The sequence below is a fragment of the Camelus dromedarius genome, chromosome 8, assembly GCF_036321535.1.
Source record: "Camelus dromedarius isolate mCamDro1 chromosome 8, mCamDro1.pat, whole genome shotgun sequence".
Lineage (NCBI taxonomy): Eukaryota > Metazoa > Chordata > Mammalia > Artiodactyla > Camelidae > Camelus > Camelus dromedarius.
Window position 1 is genome coordinate 44,556,806 of NC_087443.1, and position 26,664 is coordinate 44,583,469.

Genomic DNA, 26,664 nt, shown 5'->3' on the forward strand with positions numbered 1-26,664 from the left:
TAACATTGAGAAAAACAGTAAAGTTTACTAGGAATCGCTCTGTATTATTTCTTACAACTGCATGTGGGTCTACAATTATCTCGATTACAGAAAAAGAGAATCTGGTTAAGTCACACCTTTGTCAAATCACATTTGATTAGCAATTTTTATTTTTTTTCTTTGTATTGTTTATAAATTGTTCTTTCTTTGTAATAGATTAACAATCATCATCAAACAGATAGATAGAATTTTAAGTGAATAAGGATCCTCTTTGTTATTTGGCATTATGGGATGTGAGCAGCCACTGATTCCACCTATAAACAGCCCTGCTTGTGAATGGATTTATTCTTAATTTTCAGCATTTTAATTTATTCATATACATGCATATAAATAAGTTGTGTGTGACTTAAAGAAGTGTATAGATAAATTTAAAAACATACAAGTGATCTCTAGTTCCTCATATAAGGACCTTAGAAGTAGCCACTTCATCCTAACAAGTAAAAAGCTGGATAGACTGAAAAACTAACAACTCTTCTTGGATTTACAAGACCAAGGAGGACACAGGACAAATCCCCGCCTTGAAGATGGAATGATAGACAGGCAAACACATTAATATACTATCATAATCTTGTTTATAATATAATACAATTAAATCTAATGCATACTATAATATATAATTGTGTTTGTTTTCATATTTCTTCCTTTATTCTATGAGCTATGTGAAGACAGTTTCTGCCTCTTACTCACTTAAATCATCAGCTTCTTCCGTAATTCTTGAGTCTAAGCAGATAGTTATTAAAATAATGCTGAATGAATGCCTGCAAAGAATGAATGAATAAGGATAAAGTATAAGAATTAGCAAAATCATTAGCTCTGACAATTTCACTGCCTTACTCGCTGCTTTGAACCTCACTAATGGGTGAATTGACTGTATTTTTAAATTTGTAATGTAAATTAGTGCATAAAATATAGAGAAAAAGCTAAAGTAGTATTCAGAACATTCTGAGCCAATTTGTATCTGATTCTTAAAACATTGTTAGATGAACCAGGTACTTCTCCAGGATGCAACAGAAATCTTTGAAATGTTGGATATTGTGGAAGAGAATAAATTAAACAGAATAAGCCAATTTTTAGTTCTTCCTAACATACTTCTCAGTGATTTGCCTACTCGGTCATATGTTATAAAAACTGAGCGACTAAATAAAACTTGAAAATGTGAAAATTAAATATGAAATAAACTATGAAAATTTCTTCTAATAATTTGCATTAAATGTTCATCTTTATAGAATATTTATGATGATTTAGGCATCACTTAATCGTTTGATTATGTTTATTATTTTTTTTACTCTTTAGATGTTAAATTTTATGAAACTAAAATTTTTGTGTATTCCATGATGACATATATGCGGAATCATATAGTATGAACTGTTTGGAGTATGTCTTCTTTTACTTAGCATAGTGCATGTGGAGTTCAGTCACATTGTTCCATTCGTCAATATTTCCCTCTTTTTTATTCCTAAATTCATAAATACTGTGTTTATCCATTTCCCAGCTGAGGGACATTTCAGTTGTCCATAGTTTTGCACAATTATGAATAAAGCCACTTTATTCAATAAACATTCATTTACAGATTTTGTGTAAGCAAAAAGAAGGAATTACTGGGTTATATGGTAAATTTAAATTTAACTTAGTAAGAAACTACCAAACTATTTTACAAAATGTTGTAACATTTTGCATTCCAGCCAGCAATCAACAAGAGCTCTGCATCCTTGCTAGCACTAAAAAAAATTTTTGTTTATTTTTTAAAGTAATTCTAATAGTTTTATAGGAGTCTTTCATTGTGGTTTTAATTTTCATTTCTTTAGTGACATGACATTTATGTGCTTATTTATCATGCATATATTTCCTTTGGTGAAAGGTATGTTAAATCTTTTGGCCATTTGTATTGGATTGTTTATTGTCTTATTAACTTTTGACAGGTCTTTACATATTCTCAATCAAAGTCCTTCATTAGATATGCAATTACAAAGATCTTGCAGAACAGCCTTTTTATTCAGTTTAGGATATCTTTTTTTTTTTTTTTTAATTCCCAGTCTATCCCTTCCCACCCTCCACCCCCCTGGTAACCACAAGTCTGTATTCTCTGTCTGTGAGTCTATCTTTAAAAGGATATCTTTTAAAGAACAGAATTTCTCAACTTTCATAATTCCAATTTTTCATTTACTCTTTTTGGGGGAAAAAGACAACTGTTATCATCTTATTTATGAAATCATGACCTAACCCAAAGTCATAAAGATTTTTTTCCTATGCTTTCTTCTAAGAGTTTTATTATTTTGAGCTTTACATTTAGGTTAATGATCCATTAGAGTTAAGTTTTGTATGTGATACCAAATGCAAACCATCTTTTTGCATATTGGTTACCATTTGCTGTGTAAAAGAATTTCCCTAAAAAGTTAGCAGTTAAAACAGTGTCATTTATTATTTCAGTTTCTGTAGGCTGGGAATTGCAGACTGGCTAGCGTGATGGCTTGTAGCTCATGGTTTCTCACTAGCTTATAATCAAAATGTTCTCCAGGCTGTGTTCATTCAAAGGCTTGACTGAGCAAGAGTATCCATTTCCATGAGCCACACTCACACGATGTTGGAATAAGGCCTCAGTTCTGCCGGATGGAAATCTCTTTGCGGCTGCTCTAGTGTCCTCATGACATGACAAGAGCATTTTCCAAACTAAGTGATCCAAAGACATGTCAAGGAGGAAGAAGCAATGCTTTAGATTATAGTAGTAGATGATGCACATCTTCATTTCTGTCACATTTTATTTTATAAAAATGAATTTTTAACTTCAGACCACATTCAAGGGGAGAGGATTAGACCCCAATATTTTGAAATAAGGTATATCAATTAATTATTAGGTATATATGATAACCATTACACATTTATTTTTCTATCATTTATTGAAAAAAAAAACTACCACTTTTCCATTTAATTGCTTTTTGTTTTGGAAAGAAATCAAATGATCACACATGTGTCAATTTTAAAGGCATTCTATTCTTTTGCATTAATTTATATGTCTATCCTTTATTCAATACAGCATTCTTGATTACTGAAGATTTGAAATCAGCTTGTAGAATTCTTCAATTTTGTTCTTCCTTTTTAAAACGGTTTTGGCTCTCCTGGTTCCTTTGCCTCTTCATGTAATTTTTTTCAATTTCTGCAAAAAATCCTATTGGAATTCTTATTTGGGTTGGCATTGACTATAGGTCACTTTGAGCACAAGAGAGATGTTAACAATATTGAGACTTCCAATCTATAAGCCAAATAAGTTTATATGAGATGATACATATATATATTCCTTTAGTTTTTTGATTTCTTTCATCAGTGTTTTTTTTAGTTTCAGCATGAAATTGCACATATTTTAAGAAAATTTGTACTTAAGAATTTCATGTTTTAAATAATGCTATTGTAAATGGTATTTTTCCAGTATCAATTTCTAATTGCTCTTTGAAGTTTAAACAATTGATATTTTATGTTGACCTTGTATCCTGCATATTTGCTTAGTTGATAAATTAGTTCTGTTGGCATTTCATTAGTTCTTTGGGATTTTCTATCTAAAGAATACAGTGTTTGCAAATGATGTAATTTTGCTTCTTATTTTCCACTCTTTATTATTTCTTTCCTTGTTATATTGCACTGGCGAGGAGCTCCTTTATGATGCTGAATAGGAGCAATGAGAGTGGACATCCTTGGCTTTTCCCGAACTTAAGGGGGAAACACCCAGTTTTTCACCATTAAGTTTTATGTGAACTATAGCTTTTTGGTTTATTTGTTTAAGATACTCTTTTTCAGATTGAGGAAGTTCCTTTCTGTTCATGGATTGCTGAAAGTTTAACATCATAAAAGAATGTTAGATTTTGTCAAGGGCTTTTTCTGCATCTATTAAGATTGTCATATTTTTTCTTTAGTGTGTTTATACAGTGAAGTATATTGAATGAATTTCCAACTTTAAACTTGTCTTTAAAATGACCAGTTAAACCATAACTGATCAATATGTATTACTGATTTTGTATATTCCTGGATTAAATTTACTAATATTTTGTTGAAGATGTTTATATCTATGTTCTTGAGGGATACTGATCTATGGTTTTCTTTTATTGTAATATTTGTATTGAGTTTTGGTGTTGGGTTGATGCTGGACTCACACAAACAAGTGAGTTTAGAAATGACCCCTTTATTCTTTATTTGAGAACAGATTGTGTTGAATTGGTATCATGTCTTCATTAAATGTTTGGTAGAATTTCTTAGTAAGCCATCTGAATGTGGAATTTTGCTTTTGATATGAGAAAGACTATAAATGAAATAGAATTTATTTAAATTTCTTTAATAGATGTAAGAGTATTCACTCTATTTCCTCTTCAAAAATCTTTGACAGTTTGTTTCCTTAAACAATTGTCCAATGAATCTAACTGGTCAACTTTAAGAGCATAAAGTTGTTTGTGATACATATCCCCTCAAAAACCTTTTAGTGTCTGTAGAGGTTATAGCTTTTCTTTGTACCCTTTTTCTTTCTTGATAATGGTAATTTGTATCTTCTCTTTATTCTTTTGGTCCACCTAAAGAAAGGTCTGCAAATTTTTTTGATCTTTTCAAAGAATTATTTGTGACTGATTAATTTTCTATAATTGTCTATTTTCAGTCTCTTTTGTTCTGCTCTTATTGCTATTTTTTCCTTCCTGCTATTAGTCTTGCATTTAATATACATTTCTTATCATAGATCATTTCTGAGACGTTTGTATTCTTCTAATATAGGCACTTAATTTTATAAATTTCTCTTTGAGAATTATCTTAGCTTAATTTTACAAATATTGATTTCCTACTTTAAAAAATTTCATTTAATTGTAAATATTTTTCAGTATCACTTTTGACTTCCTCTTTGACCTATTGCTTATTTAAAATTATATTGAGATTTATAAATAGTTGGGTTGTTTATATTTCTGCTATTCAATGCTGTTTAATCATGTTTCAATGAATATACTTTTGTGTGGTTTTAATGTCTCAAACTTGTTATTTTTTATCAGTAAGAACAGGGTCTACTTGGGTGAGTGGGACGTGTGCACTGAAAAATAATGTATATTCTCCTTTGGTTATATAGAGTATTATAGAGATGTCAGGTAGATCAAATTGGTTGATAATGTTGTTCATTTCTTTTTTATCCTTACTGGTTTCCTATATACTTGGTCTATTGATTCTATGCAAACCAGAAATAGAAGTTTTGAAGTCTCCAATTACGTTTGTGGGCTTGTGTATTTCTCCTTTCATTTCAAGTTTTGTTTCAGATAGTTTGAACTTCTACTCTTAGATGCATGGGCATTTAACATTGTTATTTTGTGTGTGTGTGAATTGATCCTTTTATCATTATTAATGTCACTGGCCTAAGGAAATATTCTTTGCTACCCTTCTTCCAAAGGCTAAGGCTTTTTTTTTTTCATAGACAATATGGAAAAATATCATCTACGTGGCCATTCTTCCCTACAGAAACTTCCGTTCTGCTCCCCAGGCAAGCACCATAAGGATGGCTTTCTCAGATACCTCACCCTGCTTTCAGCCTCTCACGAGTTCCCAGTGATATCTGTATCCTCCATGAAAGCTGGAAGGCTAATTAAATTTATTTTGAAATTTCATCCACAAAATATTTAATCCACAGCCCCATTATTATCTAACTTTTTACATGAAAAATGTGAAGCTTAAAGAATTTATAAGTTGCCCCGAATCACACAGCTAAGTAGTGAAAGAGCTATATTGCTCTTGATTTTTCACTTCACCTCTTTATTCACTAAATAGGAAGTAAAAGCAAGATTATATTCAAAAAGTAGATATATTTAAAACTGTTTAATTATTTCTTAAATCAGTGGATCAGTGAAAGATCATTTATATGCCTTTTTTCCTTCTGCAAATATTTTACACTTGTGTGAAGGGCTCGAAAAATAACAAAAATGTTTCTTGAAAAGCAGTGTCATATTGCTAGGAAAGTGACAGGAAAATGATAGTTCTTAGATTCTACTTCACTTTCTTGCATAGTAAAATTTAACTCTGTTATTTCAAAAGGCTCATATAATTGCAGTACTTGAAAAGCACATTTTATAAAAATGGACTATGACACCAATACAATTATTCCAATGTCCACAAGCAAAAGAAAAAGCTGTATTTAGGAAATTGAAAGCATTTTAGTAAGGCTAAACGTTGTGATGAAAACTTAGGAACAGTGTGAGCTGAGGCTGGATATGGAAGCAGAGATTCAGTCATAGAAGGGAAAAAAAGCATAGAATTCTAAATCACAGTTGTAAGTTTGACTTTACCCCCAGTTCAGTGAGGAACCACTGAAGAATTTTAAAAAGGGACGAGATAGGATTAGTTTTCACTGATTATACATTGTTTGTTAATTACAAATAGTCAAGTAAAATACATGATAAATTCCACTGTCACCCACAAGAACTTACTTAAAATCAAAACTTTAATTGAATTTTCAAACCATCAAAGGCTGTAATAATACAGAACATTTCAAGCCAATGCTTTTAAAATATATCAACAATTTTCATAGGAAAAAATGGGGAGAAGTTAAGGTAGGAGTAAGGGGAAGGAGGATAAATAAGCCTGTGCAGTGAGTGCTTCAGGGTTCTGTATTTACTATTAGACAAATCTATAGTTAAATACTCTTTTAATGTATATTATGTGAACTCAGTTACCATTTAATAAACTGAGGACCATGCAAAGTCGTTGAATAATACAGTAAATTGTGTTGGTTACCATGATATCCTGGTATGAATGTCAATATTACTGTAGATATCTACATGTAACTTCATTTTTTTATAGAGCAGAGAATATAAACAGGAAATTTTATTATGAGATGGTATCAAAATAGGGAAAAAACACATTTAGGAACCATTAGGTTCTTCTGATTATTCAAAATGTTGGCTGTAAGAAGATAGAGCTCTTCCTTCCAAATATATATTGTTTTTTCAGAGTGGAATGAGATTGGGTAAAGGAAGGCTTGTGTTTACACTGTACATCAGTAAAATATAAAGTTTAGTAAAACATAAAATTAAAAAGTTTCCATATTTACACCTTTTTGTGAGTAGTCTCAGTACTGGAATTCTAAGAAGGTTTGATAATATCTTTAGCCACTCCCTAGTTCATAGACCCTTAGAATAGTACAGGATTTTAGAATACAACTAGTTTAAATTTTGGAAACAAAAGTCAGGTTAGGACAAAGGGTTATTTGAGAGAAGAGACAGTAAAAGAGCCTGGCCCTGTGCTCCTTTTGCTCTGCCTAAGGCTCATCCCTATACTTCTCTAGCCAAAGGAGAAGGTATGTCTGTCTGTTTATCTCTGTTCTTTACTGAAGTATAACATATAAACTGTAAAGTGCATAAACTGTGTTGCTCTGAAATGCACAGCTTAAATACATTTTGTATATGTGTACACTCCTGTAACCGCAATCCACAATCCACATTTATACATAGAACTTTGCCAGGTCCTCAGAAAGTGCCTTGTGCCCCTTTAAAGTCAATACCTGACTCAGAAGAACATCCAAATAGACATCAACCACAATTTTATCATATTTATCAAGAGGTCATCCTATTTTGAACTTCATATAAATCATCAGTATTTGCTCTTTTCTGTTTGGCATCACTCACTTGGGATAATAACTTTTAGATTCATGCTTATTGTTTATATCAGCAATTTGTTCTTTTTAATTGCAGTTTATTAGTCCATATCATATGATTAGATCAGAACAGATTTCCATCTGCCGCTTGATAATCATTTGGTTTATCTCCAGTTTGGAGCTATTAATATAACTGTACAAACCATTGTTCTATTTATCTTTTAATAGATAGGTTTATCTGTATTTACCTATCAATCTATCTAGATGGATTGTGCTACATAGTTAGATATAGGTATGGATATTAATTTTTTTCTTGTCTCTATATCTAGGTATAGGATTACTGGGTCATAGAGTAAGTATATGTTTAGCCTAAGTTTATATTATTAAAATATTCCAGTGTAATTTGATATATTTACACCCTCATCAGCAATGTAAGATGATTTCAGTTATTCCATATTCTTTCCAAGACTTGGCATTATCAGTTTGTTTTGTTTTTCCTCCCTTAACAGAGGCACTGGGCATTGAACCCAGGACCTCGTGTATGCCAATTACATGCTCTACCACTGAACTGTACCTCCTCAGCCCCCTGTTTGTTTTCTTTTTAATTTCAACCTTTTAAGTGGGTATATAGTGGTGTTTCACTGTGGTTTTAAATCTGTACTCATCTGATAACTAATAGTATCATATAATTTTTAATATTCGTAGTGTATGTCTTTTATATTTTCTTTTTTAATATATTTTTTATTGAAGCATAGTCAGTTTACAATGTTGTGTCAATTTCTGGTGCACAGCACAGTACTTCAGGCATATAGGAACATACATATATTCATTTTCATATTCTCTTTCACCATAAGTTACTATAAGATACTGAATATAGTTCCCTGTGCTATACAGTATAAACTTGTTTATTTATTTTTTATATATTAGTTAGTATCTACAAATCTTGAACTCCCAATTTATCCCTTCCCACCCCCTTTCCCCCCTGGTAACCATAAGTTTGTTTTCTATGTCTGAGTCTGTTTCTGTATTGTAAATAAGTTAGTTTTTGTTTGTTTGTTTGTTTTTTGTCTTGTTTTGTTTTTAGATTCCACATATAAATGATATTATATTTCTCTTTCTGGCTTACTTCACTTAGAATAAAATTCTCCAGGTCCATCCATGTTGCTGCAAATGGCATTATTTTATTATTTTTATGGCTGAGTAGTATTCCATTGTGTAAATATACAATAACTTCTTTATCCAGTCATCTGATGAACATTTAGATTGTTTCCATGTCTTGGCTACTATTAATAGTGCTGCTATGAACACTGGGGTGCATGTGTCTTTTTGAATTAAAGTTCCCTCTGGATATATGCCCAGGAGTGAGATAGTTGGATCATATGGTAGGTCTGTTTTTAGTTTTTTTTTTTTTTAAGTCTGTTTTTAGGGTTTTTTTTTTTAAACATTTTTTTATTAAGTTATAGTCATTTTACAATGTTGTGTCAAATTCCAGTGTAGAGCACAATTTTTCAGTTATACATGAACATACATACATTCATTGTCACATTCTCTTTTGCTGTGAGTCACCACAAGATCCTGTATATATTTCCCTGTGCTACACAGTACAATCTTGTTTATCTATTCTACATTTTGAAATCCCAGTCCCTTCCAACCCCCTGTCCCCCTGGCAACCACAAGTTTGTATTCTGTGTCTATGAGTCTGTTTCTGTTTTTAGTTTTTTGAGGCATCTCCATACTGTTTTCCATAATGGCTGCACCAAACTACATTCCCACCAACAATATAGGAGGGTTCTCTTTTCTCCACACCCTCTCCAGCATCTATCATTCATGGATTGGTGAATGATGGCCATTCTGACTGGTGTGAGGTGATACCTCATTGTAGCTTTGATTTGTGTTTCTCTGATAATTAGCAATATTGAGCATTTTTTCATGTGCCTATTGACCATTCTTATGTCTTCACTTGAGAATTGTTTGTTTAGGTCTTCTGCCCATTTTTGGATTGGGTTGTTTGTTTTTTCTTAGTAAGTTGTATGAGCTGTTTATATATTCTGGAGATTAAGCCCTTGTCAGACTCATCTTTTGCAAAAATTTTCTCTCATTCTGCACGTTGCTTTGTTTTGCTTATGGTTTCTTTTGCTGTGCAAAAGCTTGTAAGTTTAATTAGACCCTATTTGTTTAATTTTGCTTTTGTTTCTATTGCTTGGGTAGATTGCCCTAGGAGAATGTTGCTGAGATTTGTGTTGGATAATGTTTTGCCTATGTTTTCTTCTAAGAGGTTTACAGTATCTTGACTTATGTTTAAGTCTTTAAGCCATTTTGAGTTTATTTTTGTGTATGGTGTGAGGAGTATTCTAATTTCATTGATTTACATGCAGCTGTCCAGTTTTCCCAACACCATTTGCTGAAGAGACTGTCTTTACTCCATTGTATGTTCTTGCCTACTTTTGATTAATATGATAAATTAATCTAACAGTTTCCAGTTTATTGTCCTTCTTGGTGGATTGTGCTTTCTGTGTCCTTATTAAGAAGTTCTGACTACCATAAAGTCATGAAGACATTATTTTATATTTTCTTATTAAAATATTATTTCCTCTTTCATTTTTTAGGTCATAATCTTAAATGTTTCTTTATGGTATGTGATAGGGGTAATGATTATATTTACTCTGACTTTTTATGTTGTATTTTCATGATTTTATATATGTATGTATATATATATATATATATATATATATACACACATATATATATATACACACATACATACACATGTGCACATACTCATTAATATAATGATCAAATGCAGGCACAACTACTCTTTGGTCTTAAAAGCCAGGGTTGCCTTTGAGAGAGGAACAGTGGTTAGAATTCATCCTACTGTATGTACACTTTTAATTTTTATAGTTTTCTGTAATTTATATTATATTTCAATTAAAATTTACATAAAAAGAAGGCCACGTAGGAGAATATCAACTAAATGCTATGTATGGGTTTGTTTCCCGATTCAACTGAATGCAATGGGTGGACTTGTTTATTTCCTGCTTCACAAAGATACAATTATAAAGTAACATTTGTAGGATCACTGGGGAAATTTGAACACTGACTTGTTAATAGATAATATGAAGAAATTACAGTTGCTCCTTAGTATCCATGGGAGATTGGTTCCAGGACCTGCCACAGATACCAAAATCCACGGACACCCACGTCCCATAGTTAGCACTCCTTTTCCAGAGTTCCACATCTGCAATTTAGCCAATTATAGATGGTGTAATCCGGTAGTATTTATTGAAAATAATCCATATATAAGTGGACTCTTGTAGTTCAAACCTGTATTGTTCAACTGTACTGTTATATATAGCATGATAATGCCATTGTGATTCTTATTAAGACTCGTATGTCTTTTTGATTTTTTTACATGTAATATATTTATGGATGAAAATTTTTTTAATGTTTTGAATTTTCTTTAAAACAACTCAGTGGAGGAAAGTGTGTCTCAAGAGAGGTAGAGATGAAATAAAATGGGCCATATCAACATTTCAATGTTGATCATTTTTTAAAGTAGATAATGATTGCATGTTACCTTATTATTTTATTTTCTTTACTTTTATGAATGTTTGAAATGTTTAATAATAAAATACAAATATATTCTTGCCAAATCCAGTCTTCAGTTGAGGACACAACTGGACTGACAACTTGATTGCAGCCTTGTGGACCCTAAGCAGAAGACTCAGTTAAGCCAAACCTGAACTCCTGATCCACAATAATTCTGAGATAAATGTGTGCTAAGTCTGCAATACTTTGATAAATAGCAGTAGAACTAATACAGTTACCATCAAATTACTGAGTATAAAGCAGTCATTCTACTTGACTGTATTTAATTGTCACAACAATCAAACAAAGTCATATAATATTCTCATTTTACAGAGTAGAATTTTGAGGCTCAAAATGGTTATGTAGTTTTCCAAAGTTCAAATCAATCAACAGATGATTGAGCCAAAATCATATTTGGTTCCATAAAGTTGCAAAGCCCATGACATTTCTTCTGCACTCCATGCAGAGATAGACCTCTGTGTAGAGATAGACCAGGGCAACTCCTCAGTGCCACCAAAGAGCACAGGCATATGCAAGCTGTTAGGTCCAAATATCTGTTATGATGTTGACTGCAGTCAGTGGAATGTGAGATCTCTGAAAGTTGGGAAGTAAACTGTGGTGAACAAATATAAACTCAGTGTAATTCCCCTGCTGTAACTTTGTTGTGTCCACTCCTATTAATGAAACTTTTCTTGTGGACAGTGAGCACTACACAAGTGGAATGAGAAACCATTAAAGACCCTGGAAAAATTCAGAAAGAGAAACTGTCTTGAAAAACACAGCTAGCTATAAATAAATTAATCTTTTAACATATATCATCTTTCTCCTGAGCTTTATTTCAACATTTCAGTCAAAAATATTTATGAATTCTCTTTGAAGGGCATTGACTCCTGCTACCTAATATCTAAGAGAAGACTTGGATTTTTAAATGAGCAGTCTAGACTCAAATAGCATAGATACAAAAGCTGGATGGTTAAAATCAGACACATATTTAATGCTTTATGAAGTTAATAAACCTTATTATTTTGACTAATAGTCAAGTCTTTAAACATCATCATCTTGTAAGATGTCTCAATGATTGCAGAAAGCCCAAAGAGGAATAAAATCTTATAATCAAAAAATAAAATGTTCCTAAGAAGGTCATATGAGCAGTCAAATTAAATTATGAATCTAACTGTTTGTTATAAGAATTATTAGTAGACAGCTATGTGGTACTTTTAGTAAGAAAACATGTTCTCTCATAGTGGTGACAGAAAGTTTTTCATCTACTTAGAGTTATTCTAGGTAGAATAGATACAGTAATGAAATTCTAAAAATTATTCAACTTTCAGTAGCTATTGGGAGACAATGAAGACAAAATAAATTAATAGGGAGACAAGTTAGTCTGAGGAAAAAGTCTTTGGAATAGAGGAAAGTCATAACTTCTAGAAATACTTGAGTTCATTTGTGTAGAGCAACTGTAGAAGCAGTTCCAGGTCTGATTTTTGTTTGAGTGGAGGGGTTTCTGGGGGTGCAGCATATTACTTCTAAACATTTTAAATAGATATATTTTCCTGTAATGCTATGACAAAAGAGATATGAAAATATAGCCTTTTTTCCATTGTGATTTCCTTAGGACAGGTACTGCCCAGGTTGCCGTGCTCTGGCCTTGCCCTTTCCAGGTTCAGCACCTAGGTATGAACATGAAGACAGTAAGCATAATAGAAGTGACTAAATCATAGCGGAGGGCCTCGAAGGAACTATAGGAACTATACTTAAAGGGAAATCTAAGAAATGGAAGCTGGGAGAAAAGAAACCGACTAGATCTTGCCATATGCCAACCAAACTTTTCCGGAACTAAATCTGAATAAGTTTATGCTAATCTACCCATGATGTAGTTGGAAACCATGAAATATGAATCAGATATACTAAGGAGTTTACACATAAAGAAGACTAGTGGCATATTCTAAGTTTGTATTTGTCTTTTGCAACTTCTCAATGTTATTTTTATTCACTCTGTTTTCTGTCCACAAAAACATTTTCAGAAATAAATTTTTAAGACATATTCTTATTTCAGTGAAATACAGGAAGAAGTGAAGTTGAGAAATTTGATGTTACCCGAAAGAGAATCATCCAGCTGATGCTGCTGGTACCCCATCTATGTGATCCCCCTTCACTCCTTCATCACAAGCCCAAATCTCAATAAACAGTGTGGGTATTTCTTTGCCTGGGACGCTATGTCCACCTGAATCCATTTTGATTCCTGTATTTCCTGGCAGGAGAGATGGGAATTACCAGGGAATTAGCTTCCCCTTGTTGTCATAGTCCACAGTCCTCAACTAAGGATGAACAGTGACTGTATATAAATACCACAACTTTCTTACCCATTGGATGGAATAACTCTTAGGTGCTGGTGTTGCACTAGCTTTTGAGGTTTTCTAGTGAAATTAAGCTTTACATGACCTCAGAGGTCGCTTGGATGACAATGTACACTTAATTGACTTGATTGACTTCCCTGTTTTATTTCGCCATTCCCTAATATTTCCTAGGTTTGGGTACAAAAACAACTTCTTCTGTACTCTAATTCTTGTAGCAGTGTCTGCTTTCTCAGGGAAGCCAAACTCAGAAATTTGGTACCAGAATTGATCCTAAGAATTAGATACTCAGGATACAATTCTGGAAGTGATCACCAGCCAGCCTGATGGTAAAAGTGACCCCATTATTGATAATTTGGGGAGAGATGAAAACACTTTCCATACTGGAGCATCACAATTGCTATTATTCTAACCTGTGGTAAATCGTGGGGGAATCTAGGTTGAAGAGAGTAGTTTGGATGATCCAATATCCTTATCATTTAAGAGATATGGAGGCATTAGTGATTAAAAGGACTATGGAGTTATTTGGGTACTATCAGTGGCAATTATGGGATGAAGGCAGGAAATAACAGATTCCAGTTATCTGAAGATTAAGTCAGAGAATGGGATAAAATCAGTGTTGAATGAACATTCACCTCTTGCAGTTAGCCCCTACCTCTCTTTACTGCTTCCAGACTGAAAACAAGGGTCAAATGCCAGTGTATCATGATTCAGAGAGTATTATAACAGATTCGAGAAGGAAAGAGATTATTCCATTCTACCAAAGAAGTCACAAGGTCTTAGGAAATGGGCTTGGAATTTAATTTTGAAGATGTTGGAACTGGGGACAAGTGATATAAGGCTTGGGGGGAGCATGTAGGGAATGCTCATCTATGCCTTAGGGCTAAATATCCTGGCAAGGACACTAGGAGCTGGTTCTAATCTGCTGCTGAGGTGGCTCCTTGAACCTTGGATAAAATGATGGCTTACAAAAAAAGCAGGTGGAAAAGCTAAAACTATCTTGTGAGAGTGTTGGAGAAATTGTCAGAAAGCTCAGAGAGCTAAATGTGCTAGAACAGATACATTTTATAATACCAACCAATTAAGTTTTCCAGGAAGGACCAAAGGCAATACAGGATTTACTAAGTACAGGAATACTAACATTGTTTATAAAGACGAAGGTGTCTCTCCTCTATAGTCCAGGGTTGCTTTCTGAGGATGCCTCTATGGCAATACGAGCATTCCACAGTATCATAAGGCAAATAACTACTTACACAACAAAGGCAAAGTGACATAATGAGATAGACGGCAGCTAAGAAGGGCATTGATTGAATTATATATGTGAAAACCCTTAAGAACTGTTGAACAGACGGCCAAGGTTATCCATCATAATAGAAAAATCACAATTTCTCTTTCAATTTTCCATACTTGAGCTAGTTCTCAAACTTGGAGCCAATCTATAGAAGGAAAGCCTGATCATTTTAAGAAAAGTCCCAGCAATGTCACAGCAAGTATATAAAACAGCAAGTTTACTAATCCTTTAATCAAACAGTCCTACAATCTTTTTGCCAGGAAAACTGTACTGGTGAAAAAATATATGGCTCTTGCAAGGCTTACCACATACAGGTTCTGAGCTGACACTGGTACCAGTGGAAACACAGTACCATGACAGACCCTGTTAAGAGTAGACTTGTACAAAGACAAAAATTCCATCTCACAATGGGGCCAATGTGTCATTATACACCCTTCAGTCATTTCCCTGGTCCCTGAGTGTATAATCTGTAAAAAATATAGTTAGCTGCTGGCAGAATCATCATACTGATTCCTAGATCTGTGGAACAAGAGACACACAACAAAATGGCCAAGTGTAAGCTACTAAACTGCTCCCTTCTCTAGTCAAGTAAGTAAATCAGAAATAATACTTTATCCTAGAAAGAATGAAAGAGGTTATTGCCACATGGAAAAGCTTAAAGGAGGCTACATTAGTAGTACCTCTCATTTTTTTTTTTTTAAATTCACTATTCCAGTTCCTTTAAAAATGAAATGGGTCACATTGCATGGCAGTCAACCATAGTAAATAAACCAAGTGTTAGCCCCAATCGTATTAGCTATGTGGGATGTGGTATTTTTAGTAAAAAAGCTCTTAACACAACTTCTGGAAAATAGTAAGTGTTAAACTATCTAGTGTATGTGTTATTTTTAACCATCACCAGGTAGGAAGATGACAGTAAGTTTAATGTTCACTTGGAAAGGTCAGTACTTTACTTCATGGCTTGGCCGTATTACTATAGCTGTCCTGCTTGTTGTCTCAGAAAGTCATGTGATCTCCACATACCGTCACCTGATAAGGTGAAAGTGGCGAGTACTTATCAGGAGATGGGACACAGGCATGCCAGAAGCTGGGGGAGAGCCCTACAGATATTCAGGATAAGCCACATTAGTGAAGATTTAAGGGACCCAGTGCTTTGAACCATGCCAAGACATCTCTTCCAAATGAAAGATGTTTTATTGTATCCTGCATCTCCAGCACACGAAGACAAAGGGCACTGAGCAGATCTTTTTAGATTTTGGACATATGTCACATTTGGGAATGCTCATCTCACCCACACAGAAAAGTTACATAGAAGGCTGTCAGTCTTGGGTGGGACCCAGAGAAAGTAAGCCCCTGCAGGGAGTTTAGACTGTGAAGCCCATATGATCCGACAGATCCCATATTATAGTTGGTAGACACTGTATGAAATTTCCGAGGAGCTCTAATAAAAGAGTCATTTCATGAACTTCTAAGGTTCTGGAACAAAGCCATATCACATATAGCAGAGAAATATTCACTATTTGAAAAGTAGCTCCTGGCTTACTGTTTGGCCCCGTAAGAGACAAACTACCTAGCCATGAGACATAATCATTATGTCTAAAACTGTCCAGTGTAAACTATGTGTTGTAGTAATATAGGGTAGGCAGCAGTGAGGAGGAAATGGGACATGTAGGATTGGGTTTGAACATATCTGTAGAATAAAAGTTATAGAAAGCAACTGGAGGGAGGAAGTCTTAAATAATATTTAGGAACCTTGACAGTGGCAGATGGCTTGATTGATTGATAGGGATATTGAAGGAATAGGATTAAATATAAAAGACTGGCTACAAAGGAATCTAGGAAGAATCATTTGGTTGTCTTCATGGGAGTGAGGGAAAAATGTATGGATTGTAGTGATTTGAGTCATTCAGATTGTCGACCACAAAGAAGGAAATAAACAAGTAGGTACACAATGCTTGCAGAATGGTTCATAGAACAGCATAACCATGGTGGCAGGAATAGAAGTTTCGTATGAATCCGAAAGAGTATTTCCCTCATAACACCTCTGAATTCCAAGTATTCCAGAAGGGGCTCAGTAACCAGCACAGTAAGAATGGGGCAGAGTTGGTGGGTCTTATTCTCCTTAATGCCTATTTTCAGAAGAGCACTCTCCTTTGATTTGATTCTAGTTGAATATGGAGTTCCAGGAGTTGAAAACAAGTAAACAAAATTAGAAACCACTGCTGGAAATGAAAAGTTTAGGAAAGCATGTTATAGATCTGGCTCTCCAGGAGTTTGCAGTCTAATTTGGAAAATAGCACTAGGGTATTTATGCCTATGCAAAAATATGAATAAATTGTGTTGCTCGAATTATTCAGAAGCAAAGAGGGATTTCTTCCAACTGACACGGAAATTTTCACGGAAAAAGTGGAAGTTGAATGCAATTTTTAAAAATAAACTTTGACTAATTAAAAAGTTAGGTTAGTTAATGAGAAGAAAGTATATTCCAGGCAGGGGATACCATGTAGTGAGGCCTTGGGTACATGCATTAATTCTCTATTGCTGCTGTGACAATTTGCCACAAATTTAGTGGCCTGAGACAGATGACTAACTACCATACACTTCTAGGTCAGAAGTCCAACATGGCTCTTACCAGGCTAGAATCAAGGTTATGGCAGGTTGTGCTCCTTTTTGGAGGCTCTAGGGGAGAATCCCTTTCCTTGCTTATTCAAACTATTGTCATAGTGGCTGTAGGGCTGAGGCCCCTATTTTCTTGTTGGCTGTAAGCTGTAAAGCCCTTCTAAAGCTTTAGAAGTAACCATATTCCTTAGTTAAGGTGGCATGTCACATACCACTTCATCCTTCTGCCTTTTCTTCTACTTTAAAGGACTCAGGATTACACTGGGCCCAATAAATTCACTCAGGATAATCCTCTTATCTTAAAATTTGCTTATTAGCAACCTTTAGTCCATTCACAACCCTAATATCTTTTTATATAATATAGCATATTCATAGGTTCCAGAAATCAGTGTGTGAACATCTTTGAGGATGGGGGAGGAGAGCATTATTCTGGCAACCAGAGTCCAGAAGATCTAAAGAAGAATGTAATGGGTGGGGCAGAGAATTAAAATGAAAGCCTAGTGTGAGATGTTGGGGTGGTAGTGATGGCTAGGATATGTAGACTTCATAGTACTTTTAAGAAATGGTGACTTTATCCTAAATGCAAATGAAAAGTTATGAAAGGAAAATGTTTCAACATGGGGGAGGTTGGGTGGGGCAGCTGATAGGATTCAGTGTGCATTTTAAAAAGTTGACTGCATTTGTATTATGAGGAATAGATTGGAAGGAAGGGGAAGTGGATGAGTTAGACTAGTCAGGAAGCTACACCTGCAGTTTATTAATGATAGGAGTGTAACACAGACAAAGTTGGTGGTAATCAAATGGAGAGGAGTAATTAATTGGATTTGGCAGGAGGTAAAATTGATAGGAATATGTGTAGACGCAAAGTTTTTGAAGTTTACCATGTACAGGGAGAGACAGGAAATTACAGTAGGAAGATTTCCACCCAGAAAGCTCATATAGTGCAAGCATGAGTAAAGGTGAATGCATATTCGAGTAGGGCAGGGAGAATGAAATACAAGGGGCTTGTATGAAACATTTCTAACCTGTAAATACTTGAAGGTAGAGGATATCCCCAATTGTCTTTATTATACTTACATAAATAGGAGCCAGACCCACTGAGTCAGACTCTTGAGGAGGGAATTTTAGAAATGTGTATTTGAATAAGCTCTAAAGAAGAGTTTCAGAGAGCAGACTACCACTGATCTATAGAGAAGACTTGGAATACAGCCCTGTGTGACCTATGAAGTCAAAAATAAATAAATAAATAAAAATAAATGAATATTACATTGAAATATATATTTTAAAGGAAGTTTTAAAAATATGTAATACACAGTACAGAAATCAACTAATATTTATATTTAACATTTGGGCCTTTAAATTCAATGTTCACATATATTAAACCGTTTCCTCTGTATTTGATAATGCTTATATTCAAAGTAATGAAAAAGAATTTGCTTTAAATTATAGTACGATCTTACTGTAGCAGAGCTTCCACTCAGAGAACATCTGCATTTATCACCCTGCAGTGTATTCCCCTTGACAGAGTATCTAAAATACTATTCACAGAGGAAGTAGCTCACTAATTTGAGCACCTGGAGCATAATGAGAGCTATAAGTACAATTCAAAGGATTCTTTTTAGTGCCTATAAGATTGGTTTGGAAGGAACGCTTAATTTGTACACTGGGGACACATCCTATCAGCAAGCAAATCACTTCCTGGGAGCCTGCTGTTGGTGAGACAGGAGAAACTTTCCAAAAGAAGATTTTATGTTTTCTTCTCTTGGGCTTTTAAAGAGGAGAGGGAGGGATTGTTTCAAATCATTTCTTTCTACAATCACAGTCATCTTTCTAAGATATAAATCTGATCATTTTTCTTTCACAAAGTTTCTCAAATCCCTCATTGCCTGCAGGATAAATTCTAAAAACTTACAAATTACTAGACAGAGACTAAATTTACTAGTTACTAATAGTAACTAATTGTAGACTAATTACTGGACAGAGAGACTCAGAAAGAGCAGATGTGCAAAGAGAAACACCTCTTGTAATCTAGACCCTCTTAAGTCACAGCTCCACTTCCTGGGTGTCCTTCAAATCGGTTAGATCGTTCTATTTCTTATCATTAATTAACCTTTGTTTTGATTAAATATCTTGAGTGAGTTTTCTACCAATGTTAGGATAACTGATTAAAATATTTGCCTGTGAGAATCCTAGTTATAGTTATAGTCCTGAGTCCCCTTCAATTCAGATCAGCATCTCCTGATTTCCATTTTTAAGAACATATTGCTGTTTAAAATGCATGAAAATAACCTGTGATGGTATCCACAAGACTCCACGTTGTACTTTCAACTTCTGCTATTGTCTAAGCATTTTCATTGAGGATGTTTGTCATTTAATAAGCTTAAATATGAAAGATGGCTAATAGTACAACTCTCTCCTTCCCTCAGCTGTTCTAGATGAAGCATTACTAACTCCTTCCTTGCAAAAAAACAAAAACATGGAGGGTAAGCGCAAAAGAAAAACTGGAGAAGTGTTGAATGCTGTTAAGCCTGACCGGCATTTGCGGGATGTTTGGCAATGCTGTCGTGGCGTATCTCCTGCTTTCAGAATGCCCTGCCATTCTAGCTTGCTAGTAGTATAGGACCATGAAGAGATGTGAGAAACTGTATGTCAGGGTGTACACAAAATAGGCCTCACAAAATGGCCAAACAGTTTTGCTATAGAAGTTAGAAAAATTAGTATGTGCATTCTTGCTACTGAATTTTGATTTTAGTTTTTAGGAACACATTTTTATTTGCAATAATCCCCTTTGAAATAAGTTGAATATAATTTTAGTTACTGCATTTTAAATACTCAAAAGGTTACTGATTAGAATTTGCATAAAATGTTCATTGACATGTAACACTTACCATTGGGGCTATAGTGATAGCAGTGATATCACAGAAAACATGAAAATAAGAAGACATGAATCTATTAAAGAAGCATTAATGCCCACTCCTGAAGACAGTAATTTAGAAGACTACACATGAAAACAGTGAAAACAGATTCAGCTGCAAAGTGGGTTTATCTCTGAGGAGTCTGATTCTTCATTCAAAAAAAAAACAGTTCTAGAGCACAAATATAAGTGGAATGATGACTTTTAATATGTTAGCATTGCTATTAGAACTACCTAAATATTTAAATTATGTTTGACTTACATCAGTTTCAACAGGTGTTTCGAATAGATTATCTCCAGTTAAGGGTTCCATTTTTTTAACACAAATCATGGCAGCAGATAAACTACTAGAAGTTGATGCCACAAAGATAAAACACCTGGCATACTTATTAATGCTACTGTAAATTCATTTGAAAGTTTAATATTTTGGGAAGAATAATTTGGTGACAAAAAATTAGTTTTGGCTATAACACAATATTGTGGTTAAAAATGATCATAGGAAATTAAGACACTCATGAGCATAGTACTTGGAATTGGTTATGGAGCCACATAATTATACCACGTAAGCTTTAATATTTTATAAATCAAACTAGAAGTTACAGTCTAAGTTACAAATATTTTCAGTATACAAAGATTAATATTACTACCACATTTTGTAATAATTCTTATGTTAAAATAACATACATCATGGAATACACCCATTGACTCATATATATATGTATATATAAATTTTTTTTATTGAAGTATAGTCTGTTTACAATGTTGTGTCAATTTCTGGTGTACAGCACAATGCCTCAGTCATACATGAACATACATATATTAATTTTTATATTCTTTTTTACCATAAGTCACTACAAGATATTGGATATAGTTCCCTGTGCTATACAGCATGAACTTGTTGTTTATCTATTCTGTATATATCAATTAGTATCTGCAAATCTCTAACTTCTAATCTATCCCCCCCCGGAACATACCATAACCTGCATCTGGGAGGTGGGAGAACAATTCCCGAGTTCTGGTTGCATCCATCTGGAGTTGAGTTTCCATTTTTCTGGGCTCAGGGAGGTGTGCAGGAGGGAGGGAGGGATTCATGGTTCAAATGCCAGAGTCTCAGTGTCTTACTATTAGCAGATTTTCTTGAATACATTAATTCTCCATTTGCAGTCTGTTCTTAAGTCCCATTTCAAGAGACTTTCGATGTTTTAGTTTAATTGTTTTTTTACCAGTCACTGTGGTCTAAATGTTCCCTTACTCCCGAAAATTCATATATTGAAAATCTAATGCCCTATGTGAAGGTGTTAGGAGGTGAGGCCTTTGAGAGGGGCTTACATCATGAGGGCAGAGCCTTCATGAAGGCTGATTTATGCTCTTATAAAGGAGACCACACAGAGCTCTCTTGCTTCTTCTACCATGTGAGGACTTAGCTAGAAGATACTAGCTGTGGACCAGGAAAAGGACCCTCACCAGAATGCAACCATGCTAGTAGTGCATTGATCTTGGACCTTTGGTCTCCAGAACTGTGAGAAATAAATTCCTGCTGTTTATAAGCTAGCCAGTCTGTGGTATTTTTTTACAGCACCTCGAACTGGCTGAGACACTAGTTACACCTGTTTCAATGGGGAGCATATCTTGATAAATTTTGCCTGGTACTATTAATTTATTGTGGATTATAGAAGGTAGAGTGCAGTATGTATGGGGTTAAGATAACTGGTTGGCTAGATGCATAAAAGTGTAGAACAATGAATGAAACCTGGATCACAGACCAATACTGCTAGGTTTATAAGGAGGTCAAAGTTATCCAAATGTAATAATTAAGAGAATAATAAATATGCCTTAAAATTAAGTCTTTTAAAATATTTTTGTGAAAAATTCATATACATATGAATCATATATATATGATATTTATATATAAATATATAATATATAATTCACATATTTATATAGATTATATATTTATATATAAAATTTCATATAGCTAACCTATTTTATTTATATTTATATATATATACACACATATACACATATATATATATAGTGAGACAGGTTATTTTAGTGAAACTGACAAAACCCATCATCAAGATTTAACAACTTTTAATATTTGCCATATTTACTTCTTTTATTTTTAATTTACTCAAGTATTTCAATCAAGTATGCAATCATGAAATGATAGCATACATCTCTTAAAATAAAGTTTTTTAAAAAATTATAACAGAATTAAACGTCTCTTAATTTCATCTAGTACCTATTCCACATTCTGAATTCTTTGATAGCTAAAGCAAAACAGTATTTTTATTGTTGGCTGATCGAATCAATATGAACAGATTTTTAGGAGAGAGTTATTTATGAATCTTAAAATTGAACATATTGGCTTATTGGAGAGAGGACATCAGTTTTCCTTTACAATGTTTGAAAGTCTAGAAATCTGATTACTTCTTTGTAGTGTCGTTTAACTCGTTCTTATATTTCTTGTATTTCCTGTGAATTGAAAAGTAGATGCAAAGCCTTCAGAAAACTTTGTTTAGAATTTTTGCAAGAACATAAAATAGGTGGTTCTGTTTCATTTTACGTTAGGTCATGAAGCACAGGATGCTGGAAGTTCCACCATCTGGTTCAGGTAGTGACAGCCTGATCCCACTAGTATAAGTTGACTGTTTTTCTCCTTCTCATGAGCAAATAGGATAGCAGTACTTTGGTGTCTTACGAGTGTGCAGACCCCAAACAAGTTTTCAAGTAATTGTTTTAGCATCTATTGATAATTGTTGACTGCAACAATTATATCTTTAAAGGGTATAAAAAGGCAATTTTCTGATAAAATTATTTACCTATATTTTTAAAATCAGAATTATAATGTAGTAAAGCCTATTTGCTTAATCATGGCCTTTTGGTTATCCTTACAGACAAGTTTGATCAGGCCAATCAAAATAAAAGCTTAATTCCTTTCCTTTAGTTTATCAATTTCAAAGTCAGTATTTGGTGAAATAACTATTTTTGACAGTGACAAATTATTTTATTGTTTGCTTTTTTGAAAATTATAATAAAATCATGGACTTTTAGATAATCCACATGCCTCAGTCAGTTTCAGACACTGTTATTTTTGTTACCAGAATTATCACATCGTTGCCCCATGGGCTCCTTCTCAGACTTGTACCATGCCTTTTTGTTGTATCAATTAATCTTTGACTTTTTGTTTGTTTTCTGCCACAAAAAAAATCATATTCTAGTCCTATATTATATTTCTTCATTCAGGCAGTTTTTTTCCAAGAAGCTCTAGTTCTTTCATTTGAAAATGAAACTTAAAGACAAAAATATATACATGATTACAGTGCATATCATTACTAGCAATTGCTTCCTCATAATCATTTTTTTTTTGGTGGCCAAAATATAATTTAAAAAAAATAACGAGTTCATACTGCTATTTCTATTTCCCATTTAACATGAGTTGTACTCATTTCTTTTAGATTTTACTTGTATATTTTTTCTTTTCTACCAAGGTATTTATTCCTAACAACATTCCATGACTCTTAATTTAATAGAGTTTCTTATAAAGTACATGCAGTTATTTAAAAATTACTTTATTTTTTGATCTGAAACATTCAAGTGTCTATACTCTAAAAAAATAAGTGAAAATTAGAACACAATGTAGAAGTCAGGATAGAGAACTTTTCTAGTGTTCAAAATTGAAATTCAATAGGTAAAAATCACAGCATGAACAATCTAAACAGGAAAAAGTTTGATTAAATCAGAAGTTTCTCCCCTAATGAGTAGTTGTTATCAATTTCATTTGCAGCAGAGATAGTGTGTAACATGTTTATTCCAAAACATTCCCTTACCTCTGCCCATAGTGTTTGTTAACCAGCAGTTAAAGGAAATCAAAATTATCAGAAGGTTTTCAGGTAATTTTGAGGTCCATAGTATACCAGACTGTGCCTTGGCTGATACTTCTCTGAAAGCTTTTTGATGCTTTGTACAAAAATGAATTACCAGAGTAGCTAGAGATAGATAATTCTCATGTAAGCTCCAAATTGTTGCTTGGAGAGCTGCAGGTGTGCTTGAGCCAAGACTAGAGACAGTAAAAGGAATGTGAGAAGCAAAGATTCCTATACAGAACTCTGTAATGAAACAAAGCATTTGAATTCTATAAAACATTCCATGTTTACACTAGGCTGCATTTTTTAAAAATTTGGATATATAAATAAGAGTTTGTTATCACATATTAATCATGTCATTCTTGGCAAGATTTAAACCAAACTTATGTTCCTTGAAAAAAAGTTTCTGTCTCCAAAGTAAAACCTTACCATCTTGTGACAGTGAAAAACCAATATTCATTTGCATATAATGCAGGGTACCTTAGTTACAAAGATAGTGTAATGACCTGTGTCACAGCTGGTTGGCCTAGAGTTTGGGAATTCAGATCTACATATATATTCTGTTTGGCCCTACCTGCTAATATATATTTCACTTATATATGCCTAAGGACAATGTGAAGTCTTACAGCAGGCTGGCACTTCCAAGACAGTGGCAGAGATTCTAAGAATCTCCCAGTTCATTGGTTCTCACTGTATACTACTGTTCGGGAAACACTGGGCCAGTAGGATAACGGAATGTGGTGTAACATTGGACTCTTCCCCCTCCAGCAGCTCCTGCCCACCTAACAGAACAAGCCTGTATTTGACAATAGCAGTTGGGTAAAGGCTAGGAGTCAATCCCAATCATACTTCTGTACTGTCATCAAAGAGGTTATATTATTATTGTCATCTGACCTTTTGAAAGTAAAAGGACTCAGAAACTGGAGAGATACTGGCTTTAATATCAGTTATTTTAGAATATTTGCTTTTTAAATCTTGAAATATTATTTTGCTGAGCTCTGAAGAACTTTGGAACTCATTCACTGCAACCTCCTATTTACAGATGAAATGTATACATTGTGCCAATTGCTAGAGTGATTAAATGACTTAACCCAAGCTAATTTATAACAGGTAGAACTGGAGCTCAAATATTTGTAATTGTAATTCAGTGCAAATATTAGGGAACTGCAGTTTAATATAGCTACTTTGTAATGCAAGTCAGTAGGTCAGCTCAGGTTGTACGAATAAATCCCTGGCTCCCTAACATTGAGTATGTTCTTTCTTTCTTGTTTAGGTAGAATTTTTAGCTCCTACCTTTTGCGTAGCTACTTTAGCTTATTAAAGGCAAAAATAATTATGGTAAATCACAAAGCAGGATTCAGATGAAAGACATTGTTTGGCTCCCCTCCTCGGCAAAGATCTCTTCTCTCCTCTGGGTAGCATGGGTGGAAAGGAAAGAAATGATTAGGAAGTAATTGATGGTGATCCAAATGGGACTTGGTTCATTCAGTTGTAGACTCATGGTTTTGTTATCTTCATTCTTTATTTGGTGACGCTATAAACTGACTAAAATATTGTGGGTTTGTTTTGTAATAGTGTGAGCCTTTATTTTATATAATTAAATTTTAAAATTCACTTTATTAAATAAAACTTCCAGTGAGACCAAGACACCGAACAGTGCTAATACTGCTTTGCTGAGGATCAACCAGTCTAGTGGGGCACTGAACACTTGAAAGAAGGAGAGAACTGGAACAATCAAAAAAAGTGTTAGTACTGAAAGCCAAGTCCCCAGTGGTAGTGTGCATTATGCCAGCAAAATATTTAAGATCTAGAACCATAAACAAGGGTAGTTAGGTAGAGACAGAGGGAGTAAGGGAATGACTGAAGGAGAGAGGTCTTATTTAAATATTTATTTTTAAAGCCCTCAGTTTTAAGGATATAATAATAGAGATGGTTTCCTGAACCGAGGAGATTCAGGGGAGATGAAACACAAAGTGACCTTATCTCCTATATTTTTGTAGTGCTGAGATATTTTTTAAATGTTATTTCCCCTACCAGCTCATCTTAATTAAAACAAACTTTTAAATAAAGTCTAGAATAATGAAAGTATATCTTATCATCCTCTTCAGTCAAGCAGAACATTTTATTTTTGCTCCATGTTTATTTTGTTTGCTTAAAAACTTATTTAGCATTTAAAATCATGCAAAGGTATGCAGATACACCATCAGCAAGCCCACTGTCTTTAAATGTCAAACTGACCTCAGTTACTGAAATCGGAAAGCTGGTTCTGTATTGCTCTCTTTGAGCAATTTGTGATTGCCACTCAAGAAATCAGTCATGCATGTTGCATCACCAGAGAAGCAGCTCAGAACTCCAATGTTCTATCCGTTACTGTCCCGATTATTACACAGTTA